The sequence below is a fragment of the Leucoraja erinacea genome, chromosome 6 (genome assembly GCF_028641065.1).
Source record: "Leucoraja erinacea ecotype New England chromosome 6, Leri_hhj_1, whole genome shotgun sequence".
NCBI classification, from domain to species: domain Eukaryota; kingdom Metazoa; phylum Chordata; class Chondrichthyes; order Rajiformes; family Rajidae; genus Leucoraja; species Leucoraja erinaceus.
Window position 1 is genome coordinate 52,470,323 of NC_073382.1, and position 12,843 is coordinate 52,483,165.

The window sequence follows — 12,843 nt, forward strand, 5'->3', positions numbered from 1 at the left end:
AGTAACTCAGCGAGTCAGGCAGCATCTCTGGAAGACATTTCGTGTCGAGATCCTTCTTCAGACAGGGTAAAGGGAAATGAGAGAGAGAGATGGTGATGTAGAGAGTTATAGAACAAATGAGCCAAAGAGCAGGAGGAATCACTGAGGGGGTGCAGCGAGAGAAGATGTTGCAGGAATCATAGAGAACAAATGAGCCGGCGAACTCCTGTTCCCCAGCTTATTTGTTCTATTTCTCTCTTCATCACCATCTCCCTTTCCCCTGACTCTCAGTCTGAAGAAGGGTCCTGACCCGAAACGTCACCTATTCTTTTTCTCCAGAGATGCTTCAGCGTTTTATGACTATCCTTCACATAAGCACAGGTTTTGGCTGGACGAACAGTTGGAACATAGCCTAGCTTTCAAGATTAAGCTCTTGGCAGTCTCAGTCTTTTAAACTCATTAATTATGCACCTCATTACAGAGCTACAACAGAGTCGTATTATCTCTTCAGCTAGTTTATTTTTCTTTCAAAATAGAGTTTTTGGAAGGACACCAGCTTTGTTCCCTTACATCCCTTGCTGTGGAGAATTAGTTACTGAAATTATTTGCCATCGAGCCTTTATCTGGGCAGAAGGCACAGTGGCGCAGTGGTAGAGTTGCTGCCTTACAGTGCTAGAGACCCAGGTCCAACCTTGACAAGGGGTGCTGTCTGTACAGAGTTTGTATGCTCTCCCTGTGACTGTGTGGGTTTTCTCTGGGTGCTCTGGTTTCATTTCAGTTTAGTTTAGACATACAGTGCGGAAACAGGCCTTTCGGCTGACTGGGTCCGCGCCGACCAGCGATTCCCGCACATTAACACTTTTACCAAACCGATTAACCTACAAACCTGTTGGTCTTTGGAGTGTGGGAGGAAACCGAAGATCACAGAGAAAACCCACGCAGGTTACGGGGAGAACATACAAATTCTGTACAGACAGCACCCGTAGTCGGGATCGGACCTGGGTCTCCTGGCACTGCATTCGCTGTAAGGCAGCAACTCTACCGCTGCGCCACCGTGACCGCCCTTGTTACCTCCCGCAGATATGCAGGTTTGCAGGCTGATTGCCTTCTGTAAACTGTAAATTGTCCTGAGTGTGTAGGATAGAGTTAGTGTACGGAGTGATTGTGGTCGGCGTTGACTTGATGGACCGAAGGGCCGGTTTCCACGCTGTATCTCAGAAACTCTAAAGTAAAGAAGGTGTCTGTATCAGGTTATGTTATCCATATCTTCAGCTTTTACACCCTTCACACTTATATGATGTAGTGTTCCATTTTTTAAACTATCTGGAGTTTTACTCATGTATACAAACAAAGGATACAAAGGACATTTATTATCACATACACCAATTGTTGTAGTAAAATTTGACTTGCATGCAGCACACAGATAAAGATAAGACACAACTAAAGAATTTAACAATAAACATAAAAACATCCCCCCACAATGGTTCCCACTGTGAGGGAAGGCACAGTCCAGTCCCCCTCCCCATGTCCACCCATAGTCGGGCCTATTGAAGCCTCCGCAGTCGCCGCTACGGGGCCGATGTTACAAGCCCTTCATCGCCAGGTGATGGTGCTCCGGCGTCGGGAGAATCCTCTCTGCGGCTTGGGACACCTGGAACGGCCGCCTCCTTACCGGAGACCGTGGCTTCCGAAGCCGACAGGCCACGCTGGACGGAGCTACCTCATTGGCGATCTCGGTGAGAGATCCCAGGCTCCCGATGTTAAGGTCAGCGCGCCGCCCGCAGCTCCGCGATCTTCACCTGCGGTCTCAGCATTCTGGACCCGGGCAAGGCACCGCACCGCACGCTGCGCTGCCACGGAAGCCGAGGTTCCTGGCGGAGCCTTCAGGAAAACGCCGCTCCAGGCCCACTGGTAGGCCGCGAGGACTGGTCGTCGGTGCAGCCTGGAGAAAAACCGCCTCTCCGCCCAGGTAGGGACCCTGAAAAGCAGTTTTCCCCCACCCCCACCCCCACATAAAAAAGGCTAGAACTCCGAAAACAAAAACTCAACTAACTAAAAATTAAAAAAAGAGATGAAAAAAACGGACATCTGCAGGCTGGGCAGCCATACCCGTACAGGACGGCGCCCCCTGTCTGCCTGTATCATGTAAATACATAGTTGTAATTACACAGACAAATGCCCTCATTGAGGCGATAGGTATGAATTTCCAGGAGCATTAAAGGATCCTTGCGTCCTTCCTTTTGTTCATGCATTTCAACATGTTGCTGGTTCAGTGATCCCAATGAAAACATTTCTATGTGTAGGAAAGAACTGCAGATTCTGGTTTAAATTGAAGGTAGACACAAAATGCTGGAGTAACCCAGAGGGACAGGCAGCATCTCTGGAGAGAAGGAATGGGTCACGTTTCGGGTCGACACCCTCCTTCAGAAAACATTTCTATAATGTGTATATGTTGTAAATTGGCAGAACAATGAGCAGTCTTTATCAATTATTGTGGGTCGCTGACTCATAAACATTAATGTCATATACAGGAAAATTAATTATCAGATTTTTTTTGAAAATGCGGTATTTCAGCAAATGGTTTGGTTCTGTTTTCCTTGTTCCTTTAAACTCACTGAGGCCTTGCAGTCTTATTTAACTCCACTCCTTTTAACCCAACATGGTTCACTGGACCTTCTCCATAGCCAGAGTGAGGTTAGACGCAAACTGGAGGAACAGCACCTCATATTCCACTTGGGAAGCTTACAAGCTTACTGACTCCAGCCCCCTCCAATCACCACTTAACACCCACTTAAAGCCTGACTCCAGTCTGCAAAGACTGGGCCCTCGTCCACTACCCACCCCCTCCTTGCTGCCCAACATCAGTCTGGCCACTTCTCCATCACCAACAATAGAAATTGAGGAGGCGGAGAGGGTATTCGGAAGACTGAAAAGCCGGAAATCTCCAGGACTGGACAATGTTTCCCCCTCTACCCTCAAGCTCTATGCCCAACAACTGGCTACACAGACATTTTCAACCAGTCCCTGCAAACCTGCACTGTCCCTTCCTGCTTCAAAGTCTCCACTATTGTCCCTGTACCCAAAAATACAAGGATTACTGGTCATAATGACTACAGGCCTGTCGCACTGACCTCTGTAGTCATGAAGACCCTTGAAAGACGTGCTGGCCAAGCTGAAAAATATCACAAACCCTCTGCTGGACCCTCTGCAGTTTGCATACCAGGCCAATATCTCAATGGGGTTAGTATAGGTAAAGGGGAGGTGAAGTGAGACCTGGGCGTTGCTGAAAGTTGGCGTGCAGGTACAGCAGGCAGTGAAGAAAGCTAATGGAATGTTGGCCTTCATAACAAGACGATTTCAGTATAGGAGTAAAGAGGTTCTTCTGCAGTTATATAGGGCCCTGGTGAAACCACATCTGGAGTATTGTGTACAGTTTTGGTCTCCTAATTTGAGGAAGGACATCCTTGTGATTGAGGCAGTGCAGCGTAGGTTCACGAGATTGATCCCTGGGGTGGCGGGACTGTCATATGAGGAAAGATTGAAAATACTAGGCTTGTATTCACTGGAGTTTATAGAAACATATAAAATTATAAAAGGACTGGGCAAGCTAGATGCAGGAAAAATGTTCCCAATGTTGGGTGAGTCCAGAACCAGGGGCCACAGTCTTAGAATAAAGGGGAGGTCATTTAAGACTGAGGTGAGAAAAAAACGTTTTCACCCAGAGAGTTGTGAATTTATGGAGTTCTCTGCCACAGAGGGCAGTGGAGTCCAAGTCACTGGATGGATTTAAGAAAGAGTTAGATAGAGCTCTAGGGGCTAGTGGAGTCAAGGGATATGGGGAGAAGGCAGGCACGGGTTATTGATAGGGGGCGATCAGCCATGATCACAATGAATGGCGGTGCTGGCTCGAAGGGCCGAATGGCCTCCTCCTGCACCAATTTTCTATGTTTCTAATAGATCAGTGGATGACGCAATCAATGTTGGCCTGCACTTCATCCTCCAGCCAGGGGACCAATGCAAGGATATTGTTTGTTCATTTTAGCTCTGCATTCAAAACCATTGTGCCAGAGCTACTACGCTCCAAACATTGACTTTGGCTGAACCCCTCTGTCAGTGGATCACCAACTTCCTGACAGACAGGAAGCAGCATGTGAGGCTGGGAAAGCACATCTTGGATCTGCAGACCCTCAGCATACGAGCACCGCAAGGCTGCGTACTCTCTCCTCTCCTTTACTCTCTCTGCACCTCCACAGACTCCTCTGTCAAGCTTCTCAAGTTTGCAGACGACACAACCCTGATTGGACTGATCCAGGATGGGGGGGAATCTACCTACAGACAGGAAGTGACACAGCTGGTGCCATCGCAACAACCTGGAGCTCAATGCTCTTAAGACAGTGGAATTGAGAGTAGACTTTAGGAGAGCTCCCCCACCCCTCCCCCCACTCACCATCAACAACACCACAGTCACATCTGTGGAGTCTTTTTAAGTTCCTTGGCTCCATCATATCCAAGGACCTGAATTGGGGGGCCACCATCGACTCCACAGTCAAAAAGGCCCAACAGAGGATGTTCTTTGTGCGGCAGCTGAGGAAACACAATCTGCCACAGTTCAATTCTATACGGCCATCATAGAGTCTGTCCTCACCCTCTCCATCATGGTCTGGTTTGGCTCAGCCACCAAGCACCACATCCAGAGGCTGCAGCAAATCGTCCGATCAGCTGAGAAGGTTGTTGGCTGCAACCTTCGTCCCATTCAGGGGCGGAAAACCCAGGGGGGGGACCAGAGGGGACAGTTCGCCCCCATGTTTTGAGAGGTGGGGGACATCCTCCCCAAGTTTTTGTCATCCACGTTTTAAAATCTCAGCTTTCCGCAAAACAGTGTAGGTGGGACTGCTGATCGAGGGCACCGATTGGACGAGAGAGACATCAGCAGGCAATGGGGGCGGGACATGATGATTCAGCGCGACCATTGGAGGAGGGAGGAGTGGGGGGGGGACGACTGAGGATAGAGTGTGATGATTGGAGGAGGGAGACGTGTCACAGACCTGCGCCTCATCCGCAGCCAAGATTGATCCCAGCTGGGTCTCCGGCGCTGTCCCGTCCCCACCCCAGTGTCCCACCCCCCCTCCCCCTCCCCACGGGTGGCCAGATAGGTCGGGAGTCAGACGAGAGCTGTACCCCCAGGTCCACAGCCAGCGCAATGAAGCAGCGCTAAACCTAGCTCAACTCTGCCTGGGCTTGCCGGAAATATGGCCAGCGCGGAGAAGCAGCGCTGGTGTCCTGTTAGTCCAGTCAGGGCTGTAGGTTAACCCGGCGAGACAGGCAGAGTTGAGCTGCATTTAGCGCTGGATTGAGCCTCCAAAGCCTCGTGCATGTGTGTGTGAGTGTGCGCATGTGCGCGCAGCCGCCAAAACATTGTGTCCCCCCTGTCCCCTCCATATTTTGATAGCAAGTTCCGTGCCTGCCCCCATTGACGAACTGTACACTGCAAGGGCCAGGAAGTGAGCAGGTAAGATCATCTCTGACCCCTCTCACCCTGGCCACAAACTCTTTGAAGCACTTCCCTCTGGAAGGCGACTCCGGACTGTCAAAGCCGCCCCAGCCAGATATATTGGCTACATTGGCGATTCGAGCAATTTATAGCAGAGCAGTACGCTACGCTTATAGATGTGGACGCCATGACTAAAGATCATAGAGCGGAGATGGAAACCGGTTACGGAAATGGCGCTGAAGATTACCCATGACCTGCCACGGCTTTTTCATTGAGTGGACTATCTTGCTCCGTTCTATGATCTTTGGTATTAACAGCAGTCCATAGACTGAAAAACCTACCAGTCTTCCACCACTAAGGTCCTGAGGCTGCCAAATTATTGGAACTTACGTTGAACCTGCAAAGAAGTGAGACAAATAGTCTTCTTGAGAAAATCAGTGCATGTAGTTTAAGGTTAAACAAATCAGGCCATTCAGTGGCAAATTGTGGGAAATGGTAGTAGAGTAAAAATGTTGTGTTTTTGAGAGGGAATTTTGAAAGGAGAGAGAGAAGAAAGCTGAAGTGAGAGTGAAAGGACAAAAAAACAATGTGAATGGAGGTAAGGCACCTACAGGCAAGTGATTTAGTAGCAGGATATGGATCCCTGTCAAGCATGGTTATGATGAAGGTTGATGTGAGGAAATTTGCCCAGTTTGAAGGTTTCTCTCGTGAATTTGCCCAGAAGGTTACAGGGCATGATTTCTGTCAGGGGGAAAGATTTCATAGGAACCTGAGGGGCAGCTTTTTTCACATAAAGGGTGGTGGGTATATGGAACAAGCTGCCAGAAGAAGTAGTTGAGGCAGGTGCTATCGCACCATTTAACAAACATTTGGACAAGTGGGTAGGATAGGTTAGGGATAGGGATATGGGGCAAATGCAGTCAGGGGACTAGTATAGATGGGGCATGTTGGTCAGCACAGGCAGGTTGGGACGGGTTCCACGCTGTATGACTCTATGACTCCAGATGACAGCTAAATTCAGTCCTGTCAACAGTACCGGTGCAATATGGCACCATTGTCTTGAGAAGATGGTACATTATAAAGTAAGGCTCCTCCACACATACTCGGCAGGTGTGCCAAGGCTGCTTGCTGACAGGTAAACTGTATCAAAGTTACTGCTTATCTATGTGAATTATTGCAGAGAAAAAACATTCAGTCCATCTTACTTCATCCAGATAGAAAAACCTTAATGACTAAATGCAGGTGTGCTGAGCAATGCTGGATAGCTTCTGATTACCCATCTCAATATTTTCCCCCTGCAGCTTTGAGAAAACTAGAAATCCATTAAAACACACACACACACTCCTTTGTCAAACAAATTCCTTCTGACTCACAGCCTTGTAGCTGAGCTGTTGAATAGAATTCAAAGTGTGTCGTGATTATTGTCTGCCTCCACTTTATTATGTTTCTGCTTTTGACACTTTCTTGGACGTATTGAGGGTGACGATGACCCATATAATTCCTGTAGGATCTGGAGCAGCAATCCTCAATGGCAGAGAAACAAGCCAACATTTTTGGTTAAACCCTTTATTAATCTTGAGAAGAAACTCAAAGTGCTTTTTTGCTTGTGGAGCATGGCGCTGTTGATGAGGAAAGCCACCTTGTATGCCTTGTTCTTGCAGTTTGTCAAAGGATCTTTAGACTTTTGAGATACAGCGTGGAAATATGCCCTTCGGCCTACTGAGTCCACACCGACCAACAATCAACCATACATTAGCGTCCGTCTAGCTTTGTCCGCTGCTAGAAATCCCAATCGTTCCAGGTGCACACAGGTTTACCTGCTCCTCTGTCCAACCTCATCTATTGCGTTCTGACTCTCAGATGTCAGCAGAACTATATCGGTAGAATTCAAAGTGAGTTGTGCGATTATTGTCTGCCGAACACCTCCACTATGTTTCGCAATAACCTAGCTTTCTCCCGGTGGCTCAGCAGGGTGACGATGACCCCCTCCCATTCCGTCTAGGACCTCTCTGTCCTGGGTCTCCTCAATGGCCACAGCGAGCAGCACCGGCAATGGGAGGCACAGCACCTCATATTCCGTTTGGGGATCTGCAATCCCGAAGAAATCGACTCTCCCAGTTCTTTTTTCCTTGCTGGAGCCTCAGCGCCCCTGCTGTCTCCTCCCAGCCCTCCAGCCTTCCGGCTACTCCTCTGTAGTTTGTTGTCGAAGGATCCCCACCCCTGATCAGTCTACAGAAGGGTGGCCCGAAACGTGCCTATTTCCTTCGCTCCATAGATGCTGCTGCACCCGCTGAGTTTCACACCTTTTCTGTGTAACCATCAACCATACATTAGTTCCATCCTACACAGTAGGGACAATTTACAGAAGCCAATTAAGCTACAAACGCGCATGTCTATGGAATGTGTGAGGAAACTGAAGAAAACCCATGTGGTCACAGGGAGAACACACAAACTCAGTACAGGCAGCACCAGTAGTCAGGATTAAACCTCTGTGTCTGGCACTGTGAGGCAGCAACTCTACTGTATTGCCACTGTGCTCCCCGTTAATGGATCTCTGCCCATGGACATCCATAGCTCTGCTGCAGTATCCCCAGTGTGTACAATGTTGAGAGATTGCTGAAGGGCTTGTTTCCATGCTGTATCTCTAATCAATCAATCAATCAATCAATCAATCAATCAATCAATCAATCAATCAATCAATCAATCAATCAATCAATCGATCAATCAATCAATCAATCGATCAATCAATCAATCAATCAATCAACCTTTATTGTCATCTTGCAAAGCAACAATTGTACAGTGCAAAATGAGAAGACGTTTCCCAGGGAATACCGGAGCATCGCACATAAAACTTAAACATTTCACACATAATAACAGTAAAAACAATCCAGTCCCTAATGAAACAGTATAAATAATTATAAGTAGGTAAAACAGCAACATTAAAATACAGTAAAAACAGTCATTAAAATGTCCAGGGCAGCTGATTTGAGTGGCCAGAGTTATTAAATTGTCAGTGCAAAGCAGCAGAATCAGGTTGAGAGACTGTTTAGTTAAACTAAACTAAACTAAAAACTAAAGTTGTAGTCTGGGATTTGGACACAATGGTACATCAGTGAGCGGGAAGGTTACTGGGCCATCTTGTTCCAAGAAACTTCTATACCTCTCGGACCACGTAGGAAACGCAGGAAAGAATGATTTTCTAACTAAATGGAGGGGGGTCTTGATTTCAATGAAAACAGATTTATAGCAAGATAAATAAACATAGTATAAATGGAAATAATTGTTCTGTTCTAATAACCATAACAAAGAGCAAAACTGTTGGAGAGACAGCTGCGCAGTGGTAGAGTAGCTGCCTCACAGCGCCAGAGACCCAAGTTTGATCATGACTACGGGTGCTGTCTGTAGTGAGCACCCGTAGTCAACAGGTTTGTACATTCTCTCTGTCACCACAAGGGTTTTTTCCAGTTGCTCCGGTTTCCTCCCACATTTTAAAAACATGCAGGCTTGTGGGTTAATTGGCTTCTGTAAATTCTCCCTAGTGTGTAGGATAAAACAAGTGTATGGGTGGTGTATGCGTGTATGGTTAGCAGTGCCTGTTTCCACGTTGTGTCTCTAAACTAAACTAAATTAAACTCAGGGGATCAGACAGCATCTGTGGAGGGAATGGACAAGCGAGTTTCAGTTCGGGGCCCTTCTTCTGACTGCGTGTAACCATAACAGAAACATGCTTACAAAGAAAACGGGCAAAGAAAATAAAATAAGTAAATGGGAGATTTGTTAGCTAAGCAAGTGCTACCAGAGCATCTAGGAAATAAGAATAGAATTAGGCATAGTTACCATGGATTTCTGAAAGGACAAATCTATGAAAAGTATTTTGAGGTTGCAATGAGTGAATATACAAGGGACAACAAATGGATGTAGTGTATTTGGATTTTTAAGAAGGCTTTCCATTAGGGTCATGCAAAAAGTAATTAAACAAAAAGAGGGGAAGTGGGATTGGAGGGTTTTTAATTGACAGAACACTGTCTTCTGTGATGGTGGGGATATCAGGAGGAAGCTAAGATGGACAATCTATTCAGAACATGTTGTCAATGTTTCAGTCTTGCCTCAAGCCTTCACACCATCACTGAGGATGGGAATATTTCTGAAGCATAGTTTGTTCATTTGTGATTTAACTGTCCACCACCAATCCTGGCCATAGGGCTGGAAAGTCACAATTCAACCTTCCTTCATCTTAGGCGCACACTGGTGCAGCGGTATAGTTGTTGCCCCACAGAGCCAGAGACCCAGGTTCGATCATGACTACGGGAGCTGTCTGCATGTAGTTTGTACATTCTACCTGTCACCGTGTGCATTTTCTCTGGGTGCTCGATTTTCTCCCACATTCCAAAGGCGTACAGATTTGTAGGTTAATTGGCTTCTGTAAAATTGACCACCTGCAGCCTGGCTCTGGAACTCTGGCATGGTCAGAGACAGCAGATCCATTCCTGTTGCCAACTTCCGAGGCTGACTTTGCAGGCTGGTATTGTTGAACTCCTCTCGGAGTCTGGCAAAATGGGTAAAAAGGCAAGCCTCTGGAACCAAGGGTGCTGGAAAATCAGTGGTGGACCTGTACAACAGTGACTCTAATGGCATGGTGCACATATGGGAATATAGACTAAGGTAGGTAAAACCTCTCAGCAAAGCCCTCCATAGTGAATGAAGGAAGCAAGGAATTGAAGTCAGAAAAGGGTATAAGGAGTCCAACCTCACCATTCAATTTCATCACAAATTCTTTCTTTTTTCAGCTTTCTCACTCTATCTTCATTTCACTTGACTCCTTTTGTGTACAAAAATTCAATAGCCATGAATGTATAATGAATTGTCACTCAGTCTAAACTCGCACATGGCAATGGCAAATCTAGCGTGAATAAATGTCTTCGCAATGTTGACCTTGTAATGATAATATTGTTTGGAAGAAATATTGGAGTGTGGCAAGTAGGGACTCTATCGCTGCTCCCAACAACAAGAGGGGTAAGGAGGGGACATGGACTGGCATTCATCATATAAAATTAAGGATGGGTTTTGTCTGTTCTTCCAAAATCTGTGAAATTGTAAGTTTAATTCCCTGGACAAAGGACATGAAAGACAAGGGCAGCACAGCCTTAGAGTCGCTGCTTCACAGTGCCAGAGACCTGGGTTCAATCCTGACTTTGGGTGCTGTCTGTACAGAGTTTGCATGTTCTTCCTGTGACCATATGGGTTTTCACCGGATGCTCCAGTTCCATCGCACTTTCCAATTTCTTGCAGGTTTGTAGGTTAATTGGCTTCTGTAAATAGTCCCTGGTGTGGAGAATAGAACTAGTGCATGGGTGGCTGCTGGTCGGTGCGGACTTGGAGGGCCGAAGGGCCTGTTTCCACGCTGTGTCACTAAACTAAACTCAACTAAACTAAAATAACAACATGCAATTGCAAATCTTTGTTCAAATATTATTTTCCAACTGCATCAGCTTAATGAATCTCTTTATTGTCATTGCACATGGTACAACGAAATTTAAAAGTCAATCCCACGGTGCGATTCACAAGAGCAATTTTAAATATATAAGAAAAGGTAAAAATATATACATATAAAAAAAAATTACAGATAAATAACAATAGCAGCTGAGTTAGAACCATTCTGTTGAATGTGAGTGTTATTTCTTATTTTGCATTGTTAAGTTCACGTATGGCTATGGGGTAGAAGCTGTCTCTGAGTCTGTTTGTGTGAGTTTTGAAAGACCTGTACCGTCTGCCAGAGGGCAGCAGGTGGAACAGGTTGTGTCCAGGGTGGGAAGGGTCCTTCAGGATGTTGGCTGCCCTGCCAAGGCAGCGAGAGCTGAAGATGTCCTTCAGGGAAGGCAGTGGGCAGCCAGTGATTTTTTGTGCGTTGTCGATGACCCTTTGAAGGGCTCTCCTGTCCGCTGCAGAGCAGCTGGCATACCATGTGGTTATACAGTACGCCAGCACACTCTCGATGGAGCAGCGGTAGAAGGACACCAGCAGCTTCTCCTCCAGGTTGTTTTTCCTGAGGATCCTCAGAAAGTAGAGTCGCTGCTGGGCCTTCTTGACTGCTGTGGTGGTGTTTGTAGTCCAGGAGAGATCCTCCGTAATTTGTGTGCCCAGGAATCTGAAGTCTGAGACCCTTTCCACACAGTCCCCATTGATGAATAGGGGTTTGGGGGCTGCACTGTTCTTACGGAAGTCTATGATAATTTCCTTTGTTTTTGTGGTGTTTAGGATGAGGTTGTTGTCTGAACACCATGCTGCCAGTCTTTGGACTTCCTCCCTGTAGGCTGTCTCATCTCCTCCTGAGATACGTCCAACCACAGTCGTGTCGTCCGCAAACTTGACGATGGTGTTGGTGGAGTGGGCGGGGGCACAATCGTGGGTGTAGAGGGCGTAGAGGAGGGGGCTCAACACACAGCCCTGTGGGGAGCCGGTGCTGAGTGTGATGGGGGTGGAGAGGTGATGGCCCAGTCTGACGGTCTGGGGGCGGTTAGACAGAAAGTCCTTGATCCAGAGGCAGATGGGTTGGGAGAGTCCTAAATCCATGAGTTTGGTGACCAGTCTGCTGGGGATGATGGTATTAAAGGCGGAGCTAAAGTCAATGAAAAGCATCCTCACATAGCTCCCCTGGTGTTCGAGGTGGGTCAGTGCAGTGTGAAGAGCAGTGGCGATGGCATCCTCAGTGGACCTATTTGCTCTGTAGGCAAACTGGTGTGGATTGAAGGTGGGCGGGAGGCTGGCTTTGATGTGCTGCTGGACCAGCCTCTCGAAACACTTCATGATGACTGGTGTGAGAGCGACCGGTCGGTAGTCGTTATGGCCGCTGATAACAGGCTTTTTTGGTAGTGGGATGATTGTGGCAGACTTCAGGCACGGTGGGATGATGGATTTGGACAGGGACAGGTTGAAGATTTTCGTGAAGACCTCGGAGAGCTGGTCTGCACATTCCTTCAGAACCCTTCCTGTCACGCCAGCCGGGCCAGCAGCCTTCCTCGGGTTCACCGCCCTGAGCACCCGCCTCACTTCATGCTCCTGCACAGTGAGGGTGTAGTTGTTGTCGTTAGGGGCTGGTGGGAGAATGGTGACAAACTCTTCTGGCTCTGCTTCGAAGCGAGCAAAGAAGCAGTTCAGGTCCTCTGCCAGTGAGGCGTCGCCGTCGGCAGTCGTGCTGTTGCTGGGTTTGTAGTTGGTGATGTGCTGGATGACCTGCCACACCCGCCGTGGATCGATGTTGTTAAAGTGGTCCTCTATCTTCCTCTTGCGGGCCGCTTTGGCATCCCTGATGCCTTTCTTCAGGTTGGCTCTAGCAGCGCTGTACAGGGCTCTGTCGCCAGACCTGAATGCGGTGT

At 47.5% G+C, this 12,843-nt stretch overlaps 1 protein-coding gene across 1 annotated transcript in view; it reads left to right on the forward strand.

Annotated features, from left to right (window-relative positions):
• Positions 1-12,843, forward strand: part of gucy1a2 (guanylate cyclase 1, soluble, alpha 2) — a 142,603-nt gene that overhangs the window by 70,423 nt on the left and 59,337 nt on the right. The window lies entirely within an intron of this gene.